The 9,410-nt window shown below is 48.8% G+C and overlaps 1 long non-coding RNA gene across 1 annotated transcript; it reads right to left on the bottom strand.

Moving 5' to 3' along the window:
- Positions 1 to 357: 357 nt before the first annotated feature.
- Positions 358 to 5,646, bottom strand: LOC148653991 (uncharacterized). Its single transcript, XR_015924904.1, has 6 exons — positions 5,471 to 5,646; positions 3,715 to 3,747; positions 3,029 to 3,058; positions 2,726 to 2,773; positions 2,080 to 2,202; positions 358 to 1,128 (listed from the first exon to the last, which is right to left on the bottom strand). It is a non-coding gene; the product is annotated as an uncharacterized LOC148653991 (long non-coding RNA).
- Between the last annotated feature and the right edge of the window lie 3,764 nt (positions 5,647 to 9,410).

A 9,410-nucleotide genomic window follows, 5' to 3' on the forward strand; every position in this document is an offset into this window, starting at 1 on the left:
CTTACCACTAGCTTGAAGAGACCCATTGCCTTCATCGTTTTGCTCACTTTTAGTTGTCTGGAAGGTCATAAGATATCATTTTCACGATAGGCCAACGGGTCTACTTTTATGGAAACGACGTCCCTAATCAGACCAACCTCGTTCTACGCCGTAGCCATCAAGGGTGAACACACCTTTGGGAATATACACAACCAGCCAAAAACAGAACTATACAGGATCCAATGGGCCACAACTTTCTGCATCCAAATACAGTCTAAGTAACATGCATCCATGTTAAAGTCTCCATATCTTAAAAACAATGCAAACAAGCCACTCTGTACCGATTTTACGTAAAAAATAACCAGATCCGCACCATAATGAGGAAAATTCCAAGGATTATTTTTATTAAGAGACATCCAGAACTCACTGCTTAAAAGTGGGATAACACAGACACCTGCATATTTCAATAGATGTTCAATTTCTTTTTTAAAAAACTTTTATACCATGATTTAAAAAAAAATCCTGCATAATATTATGTCGCCTCCTACAAGTTATTTTCTTAATCTCGTTTTATCAAAATAATTTTCAACATGGTTTTTTAAAAAAAGTCAGCCCACTGTCATAAATCAGCCTGGAATGTTTTCAGTTGTACTTATTCCTCTTTCTTACAAACATCCACTTAAAAAGGAGAGAACACAAAAAAAAACAAAAAAAAAACAAAGAAACTCACTGCACATATAGAGGATATAACTGGCCAATGTGGTCAGGCCGTGTGAAAAGGGAAGTAAGAATAATTCACTCACATTTTGTCCCTACGAGCAGGTACTCCCTCCCTACACTGAACAAGCTATTAATCACAAAACATCGTTAAAAAAAATCCTGTACTGTTTTTCTTTTTGTCATGTTTACAGACACGATATGACTGCGCAGAACTGCAAGATCTTCCATAATTAGCCATTTGTGCTAAAAACCTGTACCGATATTTTATAAAATTGTTGATAAAAATATTCCTCTGTTAACAATACGTCATGGAGGTTTTCTGGGGGTACCACACAACAGATCTGGGGGGGGGGGGCTGGGAGGGGGAGGAGGGCAGTGTTGCTATTCGGACTTGGCTTCTTTCTCCTCGGAATCTTCGGGAGTCTGCACCTGTGGAACGGGAAGAACAGGGAGAACGAGGGTCAGGACAGCGAGGAAGCAGAGGGCCTCCTGAACCGGCTTCATTCCAGCTCCGCCCTCACCCCCTTTCCGGCGCAGAGGGGCTAGAGAGACCCACACACCCTACTGGCCTTCATGACACACGGCTTCCAGGTCTCCAGAGCTCCCTGGAGCTTCTGGGACTCTTGAACTGGGAGCAGAGCGCTGGCCTAAAGGCGCTCCTCGCACACCACCGTGACCGCAGGTCTTCACCTACAGCAGAAGCCCGTTCGGAGAACATGCTCATAATGGCGTGCTAATGGTGGCCACCGCTGGGAAATTCACCCAGGCCACGCGAACCGCCTGTCGCATGGACAGTTTGAACCCGAAACCCACTCTCCGCCCCCAGAGAGTCAGAACATCAAGATTCAAGAATGTCCCCCCTCTTGTCCGTAACCTTCCAGTCTATTGACTGGTGTCCAGCTCCAGTGTCCTGGCCAAACTTCCCCCTGGCCCTTACCAATCACGGCCTCCTAATAGCCCCCATCTCTGAACTGGCTTCATCACTCTGCTCTCCTCCCCGCTGAGAGCTGGTGTGTGGGGAGAGTACTGGTGCTGCTCACAGGTGGGGCTGCACACTGGTGGCAATGGAGGAGAGTCCCCATTACCCGTAAAGCGCTTTGAGTGGAGTGTCCAGAGTGTTATAAGAGTGTAAGGATTATTATTTAGCTCATTTGGTTGCTAGTAGCTAACTGATCCAAGCGAATTCTCACCTAGCTCCTGCTTGCAAGTAGCCAGGATATCGGCTTCCACAGCACGGCTGCGCAGCCTGCTCCACACTCCCACCACCCTTTGCGTAATACATCTACCCCAAAGCTCCCTCGCCCTCCTGGGAGGGTCAGGAGACATTCAGGCACGACACAGAGAGACCTCTCCCCACCCCCCCCCCCCGCCCCTCCATACCTCGTTGGGTTTGGCGTCTCCGTTTTCGGAGTGATTCTCCTCGTTCGCCTCTCCCTCCGCCTTCCCTCCCTTCTTTCCCTTGGGCTTCTTGTCCTCCTTCTTGTCGTTCACTGCCTTCTCTTTCTGTGAAGCGAAGAGACCCCGTGAGGACAGACGCTATGGGGGGGTGGGGTGGGGTTGGGACTCTTCCACAATCCCACCACCCAGAGTCTTCAGAGCCCGTTCTCCACTGGGGAACTGTGGTTCCTGGCCTGCAAGACCTCCTCCTTCCAGAGGCTAACGGCCGAGCTAAACAGGACATACTCCTGGAGGCACAACAGCATGCCGGACCAGGGGTCCCAATCACAGTACTGGGGGACACACCTGCACACCTGCTGTGACTGCAGCTGAACTCTCCACCTAGATCCTTAACTGAATCGACAGGTAGCTTGGCTGGGCCTTTGCAAGTGTATTTTCTTATTATTTTTTTTTGCTCGGAGGAGAGACGGACATCTTAACCTCCTACACGTTTAGGACCAGGAAGCAGTTCTACGTTCGTCAGGGATTCGGTTAAACGAGCACTCGGGAGGAGCCCACCCGGCACTCGGACTGAGGGGGCCCCTACTATACACGCCTCCTCTGCAGACACACAGACACGGCACGTTACCTTGGCTGGCTTCTTGGGTTTTGGTTCAGGTTTGGGAGGTGCTGGTTTCTGCAACAGGAAAAGCAGAATGAGCGCACGAAGGTCACCCTCCCCTTTGGGTACTTCTACCGTTCCCGTAACGCAGCAGAACAAACCTACTGCAAAAACGCCATCGTTCTGAACCGAGGGGCAGAAGGCAGTCGTCGTCTGCTGCTGCTGCTGCTGCTACATCCCCGGCCCTTTCAGAGCGCCGCCCTGGTGGCGGGCCGAGCCAGCAGCGATTCCCGAAAGACAGGTGGAAGGAAGGAAGGGTACGACACTTACCGCCGATAACCTCGCGGATCTCCTCTGGGGCTGCAAAGAAAAAAAACAAGGGGTCGTCAGTCGGGATCGGCCGCATGCGCTTTTGCAATTCAAATTCCAAGCAGCGCAGCCAGAGGAACCGAACGGGAGCCAGTTGACTTTCCCCGGGAAATTTAATGCATTAAAAGAAGCAGCAGTTCCAGCAGGGAGCTGCGTCGGCACGCGCAGGCTGCAAAGGAACAGGTGAAGGTTTATTCCACCCCGAAGAAGGCTCCACAGCAGAAATGCTGCGTTTCTTTCCCGCTCTTTCCAGCATGCGATAAACCTTGACCTGATCCCGCAAGAAGAACAAGCCCGTCAGGTGGAGAAACACCGACTGTCTGTTGAAACCCGGGAACTGATCCGACATTTATCTCAGTCGGATTTACGCACAAGGCTCTTCCTTGAGACAGGTCTCAAAGGTCCGGCTCTGTACTGTTCTCCTGCAGGCTCACGGGCTCTGCAGTAGCACAGCGACCCTCTCCGTTCCACACTGCACAGGCCCGGAAACCAGACCCACTGAATGAACCTGTACTGCCCCCGGGGGGGACGCGTCTTGCAGGTCAAGAGCTCGTACCGGAACGCCCATGACAATATAACAACACCGCGCCGCTCACTCGGAGCGCGATCGAGCAGCACACGGTCAAGAAGTGTGAAATCGAGCGTACCTCCTCCTTCGCCTCTCCTTCGGATCCTTGTTGCTGGAAAAATGAGAGAGAGAGAGAGAGGGGGGGGTTAACTGAGAGAGAGGCACCGGCTGGTAGCTCAGAAAGAGCAGCCGGGGCCAGCCGAAGGCCCGACAGGACCAAACCTGTGGTACCAGCTCGGGTAGTTAGGTGGGGGGGTGGCAAGCCCAGGGCCACACCCAGGAAGATCCCAGGGTAACATGGAAACAGTGCACGGGCCTGAAACTGCGATCAGACTCTTCCCCACACTCAGCTTCATGAAGGAGGGTGCTGTCCCCCACCCTGCAGTCAGAAGCTTCAGAAGAATGACTCGCTGTGGCCGTACCGCTCACAGAAGAAGACCAGAATGGGTGTATCATTACAAAACCACCTTGTGAGCTCGGTACACTATATCCTGAAGTCGGGGGTTAAATGCTTGTTAAACTGTTGCATTTCCACTTTTTTTTTTTTTAGAAAACCACCGCAGTTGACTTCAACGGGTGAACTTCGGCTCTCCGTCGCTGGCTGCAACTTTTTTTTCCCCAAGCCAGGAAAGAGGACGATCACGATCACAATCAAAATACAAAAAAGAAACGCCTCTTTATAGGGATCCCGCCAATAACTGCGCTCGAGTTTTGCAACGAACACAAAACACGCCCCCCTCCTCCCCGTCACCCATCCGTCACCCACCGGAGCGTTTCAGCGCCTCTCTGCGAGCTATCGATCAGAAGCAGCAGAGGGGGAAATCATGGGATGAGGTTAACCACCCCCTCCCCCATAACGCCCGTCTACACCGATGCAAACGCTTGCCGTATCTATTAAAGACCCTGGCGCTCTCCCGAACTGCTCAGATGCGCACCAATTCGACTAGGGGGTCCGGACTCGCTGCCGGAGACGCGCAGCGCAGCAGGCACGCGAGGCCGCCAATGGCGCGCGCGCGCGCGCGAGACGGAACAAAGGCAAGGCGATCGCCGCGCGCAGACGACGGTGGCGCCCGGAGCGCGGCTGCCACCCCTGCCCTGCCCCCACCGCGCGCGCACCTCCCTCCCCTCCTCCACCTCCGAGCGTCCGCCGTCAAAAGCGCCGGGGGGAGGGGGGGCGGGGGTTGCGTGGAGACGGGGAGGAGGGGAGGAGGAGAAAAAAAAAATCACCGCTGCGCCATCTGGTGGCGGCGAGGCGCAACAGCAGCCATCTGGCGCCGCGAACAAAGAAAAAAAACAATAAAATTCAATCTTTAGGAGCCATTGAAAGGCGTTCGTGGTTGACGGGTATAAAACCAGAGCCCCCGACGGGTTTTCCCCCGACCCCTCCGGTGCCCGCGGACGGGGCGACGCGACTAAGAAAAGGCGGTTTTGCGCGTCTTCTCCCTCAGCCCTCCCGGGCGCCCGTCCGAGCCGGAGCCGCAGATAGCATGGCTGCTTGTGCTTTAAAACAGCATGGAGACCAGCTCACTCCGGGCGCTCCAAGACGAGCAGCCCGCCGCGCCAGGCGAGCGGGCTGCGAGCGTTACAACCGCACGCACACACGCACACAGAAAAACAACTACCATTTAAAAAAAACAAAAACAAAAAAAAAGCTGCAATCGGACCGAATTCCCTTGCCCCTGTTTTTTTTTTGTACAAATCCCCGCCTCCCACCAACGGCGAATTTTGCAATTAAATCAAACGTACTCGGAAAAGCTCCATAATAACACGGTTCTGATTTCAGCAGAGATATATATATAAAAAAGGAGTCTATCCGCATTTTCTAAACTACATACCTTTCTCTTGGGCATGGTTGTGTCCTGAATGGCTTCTTAAAAATTAAAACTAAGAACCTCTGTTTTTACTCAAGAGTTCGCAGCATGTAAACGACAAATGTCCCCCTTTTTACTAAATACTGTAGTAAACACACGGCAACATTAAGACCCAACGGTTGAATGGGGGGGAGGGGCGTGGCTCGGCCGTGATTGATGGGGCGGCGGCCAATCAGGAGGCGGCGCCGCGAGCCGCAGCAGAGCAGGAATTCCAGGGCCGGGAATTTTTTTTACGCGCGAAATGCTCAATTGAAAGAGGGGTGGGAGTTGTTAGCAATGATATAAGAGTTCGAGTTATCACGTTTATTTTTTTTTTGGTTTTATTAAAAAAAAATAAAAAAATAACCGTTTGGCTTCTGTTTTTTTTTTTAAGTAAGGGTTTAGGAAGGGTGGCGGTGGGAGAAGGCTTCTTAATTCGTGTTGTTTTGTTTTTTTATCCCTTTGTTGTGAAAGGCGGACAGTACACAGTCACTTGATCATATTTCCATATTCATTTTTTTTTTAAAAAGACGAGAAATTCTATCAATTCAGCCAGGGGGTTCTAGGGTTGTCTTAGATCAACATGGCGCCCTAGCCTGCTTGACACATTTTTTCTGTTTGGCGACTTAACCAAATTCCGCTGTAGAGGAAACCTTACCAGCGGCTTTTTGAGACGGCGCTTGTGATTGGCTCCCGGCTGGCCTTACCTACTGCTAGGTAATGTGATCTGCGTCGTGATTGGATGCGGTGTTCAACGTCTCCCCCGAGCGGCCGTGCCGCGTCACTACAGTACAGTGTGCTTAAGGAGATTATCCTGTTTGCTTTCGAAAATGGTAGTTCAACTTTTGTTTTAAAAAAATACACTCTAAACAGACTTTTTTTCCCTTCATAAACCCAGAAAAGGCGAAATGACCGAATCGCTTTCTACCGCGGAATTCTTTTATTTTAAATCTAGCAATATTTCATTTACCCGCGGGTTTTATTCAATGGCTAGACAGTGGTCAGCCAACAGGGCCCCGTGTTGTTTTTTATCAGAGAAAAAAAAATCTCGTGCAAAAAAACAACAGGGAACATAAAAAGCTCATAATAGTCATAACTTCCTTACTGCAAAGAACAGCGCATGTGATACTTTTGAGGAACCTACACCAGCAACAGTTTCCTGCAGAACCTCCGTCAGGCTTAATCCCTTCGTGTTAGAAAGGAACGGGAGTTAAGTTTTCTTTTGGAAACACGTTTCGTTCTAAGACACCCCGTGGCTGGTGATAATGGCGATGGATCTCTGTCATAGTCAATCCTGAAAAGGCGTCGCCACATACAGTTGTGAAGGGGAGGGTAGAAAACCTGCATGCCTTCCCATCACAACAATGCCCTGCAAAGCTCTGTTAGCGTGCATGAGAACGGGAAAGCTCGGAGGAAAAATAAAAACTGCAAACGTCAACCCTCCCAAATCTCGTATCTTGGCGTTTTCCATGATTTTTGGGGCGCATGATTTTGTGTGGCACTACTTAAGAGCATTTTCACGTCTCGTCTCAAAAGCCATTTCGCAGAAACTGCACGTATCTCCTCGAATGTCGATTTCCTATACGGCCCGCAGGGGGCGCCAGAGTACTTCCATTACAGCACCACTGCGTGGACAAGATCCAGCACCAGTCGACACCGCTGATCCTGAGATATTTCTGGTTAAAAACTGGTTTAATCTTTCACTGCCTGTCTTATCTCTTAACAAGCAATGGCAACTGAAACAACCTAAAACTAAACAAAGGCACGTCTTTTGTTATCTGGTCCCTGTGATTCTAGTCTTTTCTGTTTCTGAGTTAACTGAATCCAACGCTGACCTCATAATTTAATCAATTTGAACTTTTCCATTGCCTTTGGCTCCGGATTAGTTTATGTAACATTTAACAGCTGAAGAACTGAAAATGAAAATCAATGACAGGCTGCAGCCACACTGTGGCGCACAGCGCTGTAGTCATTTTGGGGTTAATGAAAATAAATGACGATTTAAATTTAAACAACTGACGTGTAACACGGGAGACTTGAACAGGTTTCAATTCAACTTTATTGTCATTAAACTTACACAGGTGCCTAGTATAATGAAAAGTGTTTCTCATTAGTCACTCAGGTGAATTATATAAATAGGACAGAATATAAGACAATAGACCGTAACACAATAGCAAAAACAGTAACATGTAATAACAATACGTAAATAACATCTAATCAAGTAATCAAAACTGTGTAAAATTCCGCAAACAGAGAAAATATAACAGGACAAAAACAGTGCAAGGTAATTCTTGGAACAGTGCAAAAAATAGTATGGTTAAAAATAGTATGCTTAATTAATAAATATTAAATATTATTACGACTGGTACAGTTTTACTGGGCTATCGTTTCAGTTTGTTATGAGTGACAGGTACAGTTATATCAATAATAAAAATGTTGGACGATGGCAGGGGTGTACATCCCTGCTCCCAGAAAGTCGGGTGTCAGAAATGTTCCGGGTCTCTTTAAAGCAGCAGCACCTGAAGAGCAGGAGAACCTGTGAAACTGGTCTAGCTGAGTCCACAACCAGCTGCTGGTGGTCATTCTGGAACCTGCAGACACGGCGCCCCCTGCAGGACCAGAATGGAGTCTGAATGGTCACAATAGCCCCAAGCCCCCGCACAGCCCTTGCACATGAGGTTGATCATATTATATAGTATACACTGTATGTACTGTATGGATTATAAAAATGCCCGCACAAAAACAGAAAACTACACGTCTCCGCCTAGCTGTGTTTATACACATCGTGCAACAAAATGGTGCACGTGGTTGGGTGATATCCGACTGAGTCAGCCTGCACTAATAAGCTGACACATTGAGTCTGTTCTAGTAATTCACGCGCAAACAGGAGCAACATTTGCAGAGGAATCCTACTCCGCTGGGCCCCTGAGCAAGGCCCTTAACCCCAGCTGCTCCAGGGGCGCCGTATAAATAGCCGACCCTGTGCTCTGACCCCCAGCTTCTCTCCCTGTCTGTGTGTCTCATGGAGAGCAAGCTGGGGTCTGCGAAAAGACGAATTCCCGATGCAATAAATTGTATATGGCCAATAAAGTGATCTTTAACAAACAGAGAGGCCTGAGTGTGGAGCAGTGTCAGAGTGCAGGCAGCAGATGAACAAGTAGGTGGCAGCAGTAGCTCGTCCCGTAGCCTCCAGACATTTTTAAATCAAGGACAAGTATTTACAATTAAACAACAAGGCCGTGACGTGTAAAAAAGCAGGCAGAGGTGAATTCCACGCCACAAAGTGAGAATAATTGATGAAGAGAACTGGGAACCATCTAGTCCCCCAGAACTGGAGGGCACCCGACTGACTCTACACTGAAAAGGAGAAAAAACAACAACGTTTTAGCTGTTAAGTCTCTTCAGGTGTGAGGTGTGTTTCATTCACTTCCACTTTTCAGCATTGAACTAACCTCTGCTTGTTCTTTTTCAAATCAGTCTTCTTGTTAATCTGAAATCCTTGTCCTTCCCCGAACTGTCTGGAGGCTTGCAGGCAGTTGGACCTTCAATGAATAACAAACTGGCAAAGTGCTATAGTAGCTGTATTATAGTCAGAAAAACACTGAAAAGTAAAAAAGAATCCTAATCCCAACCAACCATAGCAAAGCCAACTAAAGCATACCAAACCATACTGAAGCATATTAAACCAAACCAAACCATATTGAACCACACCGAACTACAATGAACCATACTGAACCGTATTGAACCACACTGAACCACACCGAACCATACTGAACTACAATGAACCATACTGAACCACACTGAACCACAATGAACCATACTGAACCATATTGAACCATACTGAACCACACAGAACCATACAAGGCAAATGGGCCAAACAACCTCCTCTCTCTGTAACCTTTCTTCTGTTCTCATCCTTTCCAAC

The sequence above is a fragment of the Lepisosteus platostomus genome, chromosome 10 (genome assembly GCF_059453375.1).
Source record: "Lepisosteus platostomus isolate fLepPlt1 chromosome 10, fLepPlt1.hap1, whole genome shotgun sequence".
Classification (NCBI taxonomy): Eukaryota; Metazoa; Chordata; class Actinopteri; order Semionotiformes; family Lepisosteidae; genus Lepisosteus; species Lepisosteus platostomus.